This window comes from Halyomorpha halys, unplaced genomic scaffold (genome assembly GCF_000696795.3).
Source record: "Halyomorpha halys isolate HHAL.00 unplaced genomic scaffold, Hhal_1.1 Scaffold24.1, whole genome shotgun sequence".
Lineage (NCBI taxonomy): Eukaryota > Metazoa > Arthropoda > Insecta > Hemiptera > Pentatomidae > Halyomorpha > Halyomorpha halys.
Genome location: NW_027107648.1, coordinates 1,064,488 through 1,075,599, shown reverse-complemented (window position 1 = coordinate 1,075,599; position 11,112 = coordinate 1,064,488). Strand labels below are relative to the sequence as shown.

At 30.3% G+C, this 11,112-nt stretch overlaps 1 protein-coding gene across 5 annotated transcripts in view; it reads right to left on the bottom strand.

The window, feature by feature from the left end:
* Positions 1-11,112, bottom strand: part of SCaMC (Short Calcium-binding Mitochondrial Carrier) — a 107,881-nt gene that overhangs the window by 23,634 nt on the left and 73,135 nt on the right. The window lies entirely within an intron of this gene.

The following is an 11,112-nucleotide window of genomic DNA, read 5'->3' as shown; positions in this document are numbered from 1 at the left end:
TATATTAACAGTAGTGATATTTCACCTATATTTAGGAGTAGGATTCATCTAAGTTTAATTAATCCATCACTCTTCTCCAGTACCCAGTAAGGAAAAACTTATAAATGCCTGGAGTGAAACGTTGAGAAACGAGACAACTATCTGAGAACGGATGACAGTAAGAACACAATTGGTGGACGCTATAGCAAACTGGACAGAAGCGGTCACCACTGGATGGTTCCCGCAGTGCAATTTCGTATTGCAACATATTCAATATAGATAAATTTAAAAAATAAAATACAATAAAAAAAAACCCGCTAATATAGCTAATAAAGCAAAGAACAGTTTAACCTCGGTAATCCGAACACTCCAGTAATCCGAACTGGCAAAAAAAAATCCATGAATGAACCATTGATTAATAAATTTTATATCCATGACAATTTTAGATATTAGTTTCAGCAATATCTATTTTTTCCCCCAAATGTGGAACAATCTATGAAATACCTCAACAACAAAGTAAAAAAAATTAATTTTAGTATAGGTATGTAAGTTAATACTCACACTGTAATTCAGATATAAGCCACTCACTATTTTTCATTGTCTGTCATAGTGTTCAATTTGTAGAGCGAGAGGGATGCGCTGGGATCTTTTGAGCTCTGCTCTACCCCTCACAGGTGGGGGATAGAGTGGGCTCAGGGATCCTCAGGTCGATTGTGTAAATATTGCATATATTATTTTATCATTATGTTATTTTATTTATTTATTTTTCATACAGATAGTTTGATTATGTTCATCTTGTTTTTTTTATTTTAGTATGTATGAGATCAGTCATCACTATTACCTATTGCCCACAACTGTGTGGCAGATTGTAATATCTATCAATAAATAAATCTATCAAGAAAAAAAAAATTTATTTATTTTTTCAGTTTTTTAGACACTACTTGCATATCTTATATTATACATAGCTTCTTACCTACATGATATTATATTTCATCTTTCACTGTTTTCAATCTACTACCATCTAATTCCACGATTATCAATCAATAAAAATTTTTTTTAGTATTCAATTATCAGTTGTAAATTTTTTATTATTTATGATTCAATTCAATATTTTGTATTATTCTAAATTTGTTTGTATACTATTCCTTTTCAATTGTATGTTTCTCTAAATGTTGTTGTTATCTCTTTTGTTCTATAGCCCTGATGAAGACCTGATACTCAGGTCGAAACGTCGGCATAAAATAAATAAATACGGTTTTGTTTATTTATGTTGTTCTTTGCTGACCGCGTCCCCCGACAAACTTCTCCAATCATAAAAAAATAAATATTTTTTCAGATGTGACACTATCAAAGTGAAATAGCAGTATGTGTATATCGTGTAATCTCGGTACTACAAACACTCTAGTAGTCCGAACTAGCGTTAAAAAAAGTTTTTATTTATTTATTTATTTTTTTTTTTTTTTAGAAAACTCAGTAAGCAATAACATTTTTGTTTTCAAATAAAATTGGACATATGTAAAGGATATTTTTAACTCTCCGATCTAAAGGAAAGTTATTGTAGTCCCCATGAAAATCGGAAGTGGAAACTTTTACAATTTCGATATCGTGAAATCTAATTCCTATGAAAGTGTTCATAATATATTTTGATGGAATTAGAAATACATAATATCTGTTATATAAATCATTTGACTATGTAAAGCTAATTTAATTAATAGTAGAAATATGTATAATACCAATTTCGTTTTAAATAAATATATATATCCAAAGAGTATTTTTTATTTTTATTCATACTTTTTTCACTTATAAATGAACAATCTTATAGTTTCAACTAATTAAATAATCACATTATTGGATATGTAAAATAAAATAATTTTTAAAAACTCCAAACTGTCAGATTTCCAATAAAATATGTTTAAAAAAAAATTAAATAAAATTTATATTTTTATTCTATCTATGATTTCAAATAATGAAGAATAGGATCAGGGTTGTGGTCAAAAGAGAAAAATAGTTAACGACTATTTATTTTCTGACGTTTCGCCCCACTTTGTAGAGCTTCATCAGAGCTGTTCAAGTTCTTAAAGCTTAAAATGTTAAATTCACTAAAGCTATCAACTTGCACACCCTTGATGAAGGTATAAACAGTGGGGCGAAACGTCGGAAAATGAATAGCTGTTAACTATTTTTGTTTCTCTATTGACCTCAACCCTGACCACCTCCACCTTCTTCATAGATTTCCCTAATACTTTCTGTAATCCGAACTTTTCAGTAATACCTACAGCAGTTGCCGATTACTGAGATTAAACTGTATTCAGCAAAAGGAATAAAATGTATAGTAAATTTTTTTTAAAAAACTGTTGATATTTTAAAGATGGGCTGAAACCAATTTTATGCTAAACTTAAAAAAAAACACATCAACTGGCTTGAGATTTAATTTTTTAATATCCCCTTCAAATCATATCATACTGTCATCCAGCCTGGAAATTAGACAATCAAGAACAAAAACAACAAATAATTTAAATTACATGGAATATTATTCAGGAATGATAGCAAATATACCAAGATATTCCTTCGTAATCTAGTAATGACCTAAAAACTAATTAGTAAAGATAAGAACTCGATTAATAATTAATAATCTGGGCAATTAAACATTATTACATATGAACTTATCCAACAGTTAAATAAAATAATAAACTAGACATGGCGATGAACAATCTATGGGCTTTCCAAACTTTTTTGATAATTAGTAAGAACATGAAGGTACAAAATGTTGTTTGCCGAACTATGAGGGACCCCATATGCGCAAACGTGTCGATATGTTATTTGTATGCGCAGGTAAAAGTAAGTTTGACCTTATAGGTGATCCACATAATGTCGATTTTTGGTACAGCTTCGCAAAGTTCATGCTTTCCGTGTTTTAATTAATTTATTTTTCGTTAGGAAAAATAATCCTGTATACAGTATAACAAGACTAGTCACTTCCGTATTTTGGGCTGCTTCACGTTTGTTTTCTTTTACATTCCCAGTAATGATAAGTGGTGATTTTAATTTGTTAAAACTGTAAGGATGTTCGTTTATAAGTAAAAAAAAAAAAATACAAATAAAAAAAATGAGTTTACCAACAAAATTTGCATTAAACATATTTCTACTATTAATTAAATTAGTTTTATAGAATCAAATAATTTTATAGAAAAAATGTTATGTATTTTTAATTATAACAAACTATATAATTAACGATTGGAGAAGTTTGTCGGGGGGGAGGGGGTGCGGTCAGCAAAGAACAACATAAATAAACAAAACCATATTTATTTATTTTATCCCGACGTTTCGACCTGAGTTTCAGGTCTTCATCAGGGCTATCGAACAAAAGAGATAAGAACAACATTTAGAGCAACATACAATTGAAAAGGAATAGTATACAAACAAATTTAGAACTATACAAAATATTGAATTAAATCATAAATGATAAAAAATTGATAACTGATAATTGAATAGTACAAAATTTTTAATTGATTGATAATCGTGGAATTGTATGGTAGTAGATTGAAAACAGTGACAGATGAAATATAATATCATGTAGGTAAGAAGATATGTATAATATAAGATATGATATAATTAACACTTTCATAAGAATTAGACAATCCGATATTAAAAATTTCAAAGCTAGTAAAATGTACTATAAAATAGATCACGATGTTTATCTTCATAAACTATATTATAGTAGTTAATCTCGTAGGAGTAGTAGTTTTTATGATGCTTTCCAAAATAAATTCACAAAATGTTAATACATATTTCTAGTTGTTAGGAAAATTTTTTTGAAAATAACATAAACGTCATAAACTACTTTATAGTACATTTACCTAGCTTTAATTTGAGTGCTGGCAGACATCTGAACGTCTGATGATTTCTGAGATATGTTTTTTCCTAGATTAAAATATTTGTATGAACAACAAGAAATGAAAATTTGGGAATATATTTTGTCGAATATCATAAAAACTACAACTCAAATAAAGGTAAATGTCATAAAATACTTTATAGTGCGTTCAACTAGTTTTAATTTGAGTGCTAATAGACATCTGCACGTCGAAAGGTTTTTTAGATACAGTTTTCTCAAAATAAATTCACTAACTACTGATATTTTTTTGTTTTTATTATAAAATGTTGTAATTAAAAAAAATACATCTCGGAAACAATTGAACGTAAATAGCCCTATTAGAGCTTATATTTTAGCAAATTTACTTAGGTCAGGAAGTTAAAAATGACCTTTATACATGTACACTTCAATAATGTCATATCTGAAAAATATATATATTTTTTTATTTTGTGTTTGAGGTATTTTATATATTGTAACAGAGTTGGGAAAAAATTAACCATAACTGAAACTAATAGGTTATAGATAGGATATTTATATGTAATAACAGTTATCAATTAGCTCATCTTGATTCTCTACCTCGCAAGTTAGAAGATCAACAAGACACTCAGTTGTCAAACTTTTACACAACTTCTACTTTTCACTCAATTTAGACATGTTGTAATAAATTACTTTAATCAAAACTTAGAAATAAACAATAACATGAAGTTTTAGAAGGAAAGGTTATAAAACAAGTTGCTCAATCCGCTAGAAGCTCTTATGCATTTAACATGACTTTAAATAGGGCTGCTCACAATCCTATACTTATAACATTTAACATGGTAAAACATTTTAACATAGCATCATGAATACTCTTATTATACTATATTTGGACTACATTATATTATACTACTATAGTTGGAATAAATCCAATTCGAAAAAAACTTTTTTTTTGTCAGATGTGCCACTATAAAAGCAAGCTATATATCAAACTCGATAATTAAACAATCGATTATTCTCCATATACAACGCCCAGGTAGAGGCGGTACGGGAAGAGGAAACCATTCTGCCAAGGACAGTATTGCCAACTTCAACTCAGCGTCGATCCGGTTCCCGCTGAATTCAGCAAGGGACGTTTCGAAGAATTTCGCTCACTTCCTCAAATGAAGCCATTCAAAGGTCACTAAACAAGATAATGCGTTTCTCTCCAGCGTGAATGGCCACTTTCGCCAAAACTTATGCCAAAGAAGATATCAGCATGGATGGAACCATTTAAGGTTAAAGGCCTTTAAATTAAAAGTTTTTGGAATGGTTATGTAAAGTACCAGATTAAAAATTTTGATTTTACTCTTCTAGAGAATTTACTTGCTGTTTGTTTATTTTTGTTTAGTGGCGCCAAACTTCATAGGTCATCAACGCCATTTATATTTTATTTAATTTTGCTAATATTGGTTAAATTTTATTTATTTTTTAATTTGATTATTTATTATTTTTTTTTATTTATTTTATTATTATTATTGTTTTCTTTCTTCCGATCGAGTTATATTTTTGTCAGTAAATTTTGTGATTTTAAAAACTGAAACACCAATTTTATTGCTTTATCATCGTATCCAAGGGTTTTTGAGATATCTTGGTCACCTAAACCTAAGCTATTGGGGTGTGGTGTGAAATATGGACATCGTTGGAAAACATGGCTTATTGTTAGATTGTTGTTGCAGTACTGGCAGTTCGGATGCGTTTCTTTTTAAATAAGATAGGAATGGGTGAGCTATTCTCAGGTACATCAGGGCTTGACATCCTTTTTAATAATTTTTAATTTAATCATTGGGCTTTCGCTCCACAAAGATTGCCATTTATCTTTGACTTCCTTTACAAGAGGCCTGCTCATCTCTGACGGAGTTAAAATTGCTTTACCCCGTCCCGGAAGCCCGAGTGCTTCTCTTGCAGCGTGATCGGCTAGTTCATTCCCTGCGACTCCTACATGGGTTGGAACCCATATAAATGTTACTGACGTACCCATATTGTCAGTAACATTTATGTATTATATTTACTTGATATGTATATATGTATACAGTTGTAAATAACAATAAATAAATTATTAAAAAAAAAAAAACTTTTCTAGAGATAATATTTTTTTTAAATGGTATTATTAATTTTAATTATAGGAAGATAGTCAGTTATAATAAAATGATCAAGATATTTAAAAAAAAATTCACATTATTCCAATAAGCCATTTGTAATGTTATAAATAAAAATTAATGATTTTAAGGGTTCTGCCATAGAACTGCGAAGTTCACTAGACATTTTTACTGTCTTTTTTTTTTTTTTTAATTCAAACATAACTATATAACTAACAATATAGATTAGCCAAGTTATGATGGTTGGCTAGTTACTACCAACATCGCGTTTATTTATCAGTTGAGAAGTGAAATATAGTGGATAGCTCTTATCCAGCAACAGCTAGAATAGTGATAAAATGATTCTGTACAACACAGAATTGAATGAAACAACTACCCCAGATAAGATTAAACCAACAAACCTGTGAAACACTGCAATGCTCGTGCAAAAAAATCGACATTATCTTATGTAAACTTTGATAGCACGTTTTTTTTCAATTTTTATAGTATTACCATTAAAGAAATGAGAGTCTGTCAGTCGGATTATACCATCTGAAAAAATGGCGGCGGTTTCAAAACATTTTAAAAAAATATTAATTCGGAGCACTATATCGTTAAAATGTCTAACAACACTAGAAAGGTAAGAGAAAATTATTTATGTTGAGAAAATTTGCAAAAATATGAGCACTAGAAGAGCTATTTACGTTCAGTAGTTCCAAAGATATAATTTTTTAGAAAGAAATATTTCATAAAAAATCAGTAGTTAGTGAATTTCTTTTGGAAAATCTATATCTCAAGAACCATTAGACGTACAGATGTCTGACTACACTCAAATTAAAGTAAGTATAATGTACTATAAAGTAGTTTATGGTTTGTATCTTCGTAGGAATAGTAGTGTTCAAACTATTTACTGAAATAAATTGATTTATTATTGTTCAGACAAACTTTCATATTTATTTGTTTTTATCATGAAAACTACTACACTTACGAAGATGAACGTCAGAAACTACTTTATAATACATTAGACTTGTTTTAAGTTGAGTACTGGTAGACATCTAGTCTAAACCGATGATGTTAGATGAAGGAATTGATTTCTGCGACTTAGAATTAAATTTGTAATATTAAAATTTTCTAAATTAATTAAAAAATTAACAATTTTTTTTAAAAATAAAGTAGAAGAGATGAGTTTCGCAGTCCATTATCTAATATCAAGAAGCCTTATGATTGCTAAAGTTAGGCATTCCTGAGTCGGTCCGAAATAATTCGCAATAGAGGAGACACACAGTTGGATCAAGACCAAGATATATTCTTTATATCTATAATTAGCGCAAAGCAAGACTGTAGAGGATACAATTATGGATGTAAATATCAAGGTAGTTTCGTAACTCTAATGTTTTTAATATAATTATTTAAGTACAGTAATTTATTAACAAAAAGTACGAAATGATAGCCGAAAGTTATCAGACGACCTTTGATGGTTTATTTCGAACCGTGGTCGTGGCGTTGGACCTTGCGATCCCGCCAAGTAGAGAGCGATGAGCGGCTATTGTGTATTAGATATTGAAGGTCTGGGGAAGTCCTCCATCGAGGTGGCAGTGGAAGGGCATGCAGGTTCCGCTTTGTACACAATAAAAATTGATTATTAATATTAAAATATTACAATAAGTAGGATGGTTTGCAATTAAAACTAGGCCCAATATTCAACTCGTTGGAATTGTTTATGAAACTATAATACTGACTTTTTTGCTATCCACTGCTCTATTTTATTCACTGTTGCTTTGTATTTTATTTTGCAACATAACTCATGCAATTAGTATGCATAATAGAATGTGTTTAAAACAAACTGAAATGTTAAAATAAAGATTCAAGATGGTGACTTTATATTATTATGATGCACCCTATTACGTTTCCAACAGAACACTACACCATGACTTTAATATCCCTTTTGTCATTGACCTCATACCAATCAAATTCTCAAAATTCCATATAAACCTTTCCAGCCATCCTAATCCTTTGGTTCAAACCTTATCTAGTTCCAGCCATCCCTACAGCCCACCTAGAAGGTTGAAACGGCAACGGCCAAAAAACTTATTAAAATAAAAATGGACAATTGGAGTTCTGGCAATGGTCAGATTCTCCACTCAAGTTGAGTGTTTGCGGCTTTAGCGCACTTGCTCAGCCTCCACTGGCTTAATACCAGTGATGCGGCGAGAGGGATGCGCTGGGATCTTTTGAGCTCTGTTCTACCCCTCAAACGTGGGGGATAGAGTGGGCTCAGGGATCCTCAGGTCGATTGTGTAAATATTGTATATTAGAGTGTAAATGTGACTAAAGACTATATTATTTTATCATTATGTTATTTTATTTATTTATTTTTCATGCAGATAGTTTGATTATGTTCATTTTGTTTACTCTTCTGTTTGTATATATTTTAAGAGAGTTTTTTTTTTTTAAATTCATTTATTTAATTTATTTTATTTTATTTAAGTATGTCATAGATCATTCATCACTATTACCTATTGCCCTCAACTGTGTGGAAGATTGTAATATCTATCAATAAATAAAAAGTATTATTAGTAAAAAAAAAATTATTATTATATCAATTCTAAATTTTACTGATTTTATTTTATCCTTATTTCTTAATGTAAATAGTTTTATTATGTTCATTTTATTTATCTTTCTATTTATATACATAGGTTGGTCGATGTACGACATGTCACAATCTCACAGGAGGAGATCATAATACAAAAAACCATGCCCGTGTAGGCCTCGGCGCGAAGCGCCGAGGCGACATATTTCCGTGACAACGTATACTCTATGCTAATATTACATAAATATAAATTAAAATCAATCCAATGTTATATATTTGAAATAATAAACCAGTTCACATATTGAATTCAGATATTTATTTTTGCTTGGTTATACCCATATTCACAGGTTCAATACCAGTGGTATACTGATGCAATCTCAACATGTATTAGGTTATATACTTTTAATTAATTCCAATGAATTTTATTATTATCACCATATTCTTAATTTCATGCATAATTTAAAGATCATCTCAGGCTTCCTTCCCCCACCACTACCTTCTCCGTTACGCTACACTTTTGCATGCATGACTCTCAGCATCTATAATCCTCTTACCCCCACCACCTCACTCTTACCCATCCCCACCACTACCTTCTCCGTTACGGGACACTTTTGCCTGCATGACTCTCAGCATCTATAATCCTCTCACAGAATATCTTAAAGTGGTAATTAAAAAAAAAAAAAAAAAAACTACCACTAAAACCCATGAATGATCAGGGATGCATTACTTTGTCAGGAAGTACTGTTACTGGACCAACGGTTGTGAAAGGAGGTGAGTTTGTCATTTTTATGACCCCAATTTAAGAAGCAGGGTTAACCCCCGGAGGGCTCCAGAACCCACAGCGTTGACTCACAGCTACAGTGTAACAAAGCAATTTTCTGTCCAGCCGTATTCGAACCCGGGTCCTTGGAGTTAGTAGCATCGTGCTTTACCACAGAGCCACCGCACAACCCTCAAGTGGTAATAACATACATCAATTTACATTTAAAATAATACAACAATTTAATAAAAGATAATGAAGCCGATGTGCAATTAGCAAAGATTTTTTCATCATTCAGTTATTCATAAAATTCTTTAATATTTTTATTTATCTATTGTTTATTATTCCTAAAAATAAGAAATGGTTATTCTTTTTAAAGAAACAAGATTCAAGGTACTTCAGAGTAAGCAGTTTTGAAAAGTTGTCATCTTAAGGCCTGTTAGGCTATTCCAAAGAGGATAAACTTATGGAGACCACATAACGTGTATTTTTGTTAAAAATTCGAATTAATATTTTGTTCAACGCACTTTACCCTACGATATAATCCATATATAGGTAAGATAAAAGTAAAAAAGGGCCAAAATGGATTATAGGGATGGGCTGTGAAGGTGCACAAAATCTTCAATACCTCGGGAAAATGGCGGGGATAAAATATTAGACCCTCAAAAAGTACTTTTGTAATCCATGCAAGCACGCATACACCCACACGTACACACGCACGCATACATACATGACATTCCCGACTCCTTCCAACCGTGTTCTAGTGGTTCCCCTTAGATGACCTTCGACACAGAGCAATAATCTGTTATTTCAAAAGGCACATATCGCCACCACAATGTCAAAACAAGACTGTCTACAAAAATATCAATACAATTTTTACAAGTTCTAGTTTAATTTCTAGTAAAATGAAAATATAAACGAACACTGACTACATAATATAATATATATTTCAATTTCAAAAAATATTATTTTATGATAAGAGGGGTATGTAGTAAAAAAAAAAAAAAAAAATGGTGTAATTATGTACATTGTGTTGTTAAATATTAAAGTAACGATATATATGACAATAATACTAAGTGGCTGATCGTAATGGATATATTGCAAATACACAATTTAAGGAATTATTTTAAAATTAATGGATAGAATAATTTATTTAGAAAAGACATAATATATCTGAAAATGTAAGAAAAAAAACATCAAATTTATCGTACCGCTCTATGTATTTGATAAACGTAATTCAAATTATATAATACTAACATATCTGTTCAATTGCTTACCAGGAGAACAAATAAATAAATCAACCACATAGAAAACTAAAAAAAGAAATATTAAACTGGGTAATTTCTTACTCCTAAGATTCCCAATAACTGATTTTGATTCACTAAATGACCATATTTACCAGTATTTTTCTTAACTTCACATAATTATTCATTATATTAGGATTAGAATTAGCAATGTATGTGTGTGCTTGGTTATAGAAACTAAGAATTTTTTTTTCTGCTTTACCGCACTTGCTCAGCCTCCACTGGCTCATTACCAGTGATGCGGCGAGAGAGATACGCTGGGATCTCTTGAGCTCTGCTCTACCCCTCACACGTGGGGGATAGAGTGGGCTCAGGGATCCTCAGGTCGATTGTGTAAATATTGTATTTATTATTTTTCATACAGATAGTTTGATTATGTTCATCTTGTCTATTCTTTTGTTTGTATTTATTTTAAGAGAGTTTTTGTTTGTTATTATTATTTTTATTTTATTTATTTTTATTTTTTATTATTTATTTTTTTATTATTATTTTTTTTTAAATTTTATTTATTTATA